We start from the raw sequence: 1,431 nt of genomic DNA on the forward strand, positions 1-1,431 counted from the left end.
TTTGCATCATCCCTGTCTAAACTCCGGCCTCCGCACTCAGATGATTCAATAAACCACCACAGCCTTTATCCCATTCACGCCTTCATCATTTCCCGAATATAGAAACGCTTCTAAATTCTTCCCATCTGCTTATGTGGTTCTAAAAATAACCCCTTTTGAATTGGCTTCACCTATGTCTAAGCACAAAGCCTCTGGCGACCTGTCTCATCTTCTGCACTAGCTTTGCAGGCACCTTTCTCATTTGCATCTACAATCCAGCCTTCTTTTCTCTTTTAAAGCTTTTCAAAAGTTTTTCCTTCTCAGTTTTCAACCTTAGTTACATTTCACACTAAGAGAGTTTCGTGGAATCTTGAGTTTAGAGTCGCTGATACGAAAGTTCTCACTAGCATCTTTCGAGACCTCACGGATTCTCCTAACATTTTATAAACGTCTGCATAAACCCTTCCGCCTAGAGACCCTTGGCCATTTTCGGTTTCATCCTAGACTTCGGTAAACTTATATAAACTCGCCAGTATACAGTGTCTATTTAAATCATAACCATTTTCAGAAATGACTATATATTTTTTCCTAGATGTAATTAAACATAACTGAGACTTATTTAGCAAGTTTCTTTTTAAAGTCTCATTTTGCAATTCTTTTTTGAAACACGCACTGATCAACACTGGTCTTCATATATTCACTCTGAAATCTTTGCCTTCATATTTCCGGTTGGGCATTGTAAATCCTCGCTACCCTCATCTCTCCTGCCACAGGTTTCACAAATCTCTCTTGTATGACCAACTTTACTGACATCTCTGCTATAACCATCCTTCACTACTGTTGGCACATGTATGTCTCACTTGCTTCACTAACACTTGTTTCTCCCACTATAGCCTCACTGGCGCAGTGAGAAAATATGTGTAAGTAACATGTATCCCACATCCTTCTGTCAGTCTATTCTCTATCCATAATTCTCCCTTATTGTCTGGCAAAGTTTGACTGCTAATGTTTTCGCTTCTAATGTACATTACTTTTTTATATTGGTTTTCTTCCTTGGGTCTCTTCTTCCCTCTATTTTTGCATGTGAATGTTTCAGTTTGAGTCTGTGTAGAATAGACACTATGCATGCTTATGTGTTTTCCTGAATTTCTGTGTAAGTGTGTAGCACTGTACCATGTATTTTAAACGAATCTAAATGCATGGTTTGTAAAGGTTCGTATTTCACTAACACATAAGTTTCCAGCAAAGAGCGCATGAAAATTAATTTCCCCTATTGATTAAACATAAATCTCGAAACCTCGCGTGAAATTCCAGGTTTTCGATTTAGATATAAAAGCTGCTGTTCAACAGAAATTCGTTCGCAACACGACGGCCACCACCTGTCACCTTCATCGCTAATGCATCATCCACTTCATCAAACACCAAGTCTTTCTCTCATATTTGCCCTCCTGC

General features: G+C 38.9%; 1 protein-coding gene across 1 annotated transcript in view; it reads left to right on the plus strand.

Moving 5' to 3' along the window:
- Positions 1 to 1,431, plus strand: part of LOC119586260 (bone morphogenetic protein 3-like) — a gene marked incomplete at its 5' end in the record, with an annotated part of 20,953 nt that overhangs the window by 18,677 nt on the left and 845 nt on the right.

This window comes from Penaeus monodon, chromosome 21 (genome assembly GCF_015228065.2).
Source record: "Penaeus monodon isolate SGIC_2016 chromosome 21, NSTDA_Pmon_1, whole genome shotgun sequence".
In the NCBI taxonomy this organism is placed as follows: domain Eukaryota; kingdom Metazoa; phylum Arthropoda; class Malacostraca; order Decapoda; family Penaeidae; genus Penaeus; species Penaeus monodon.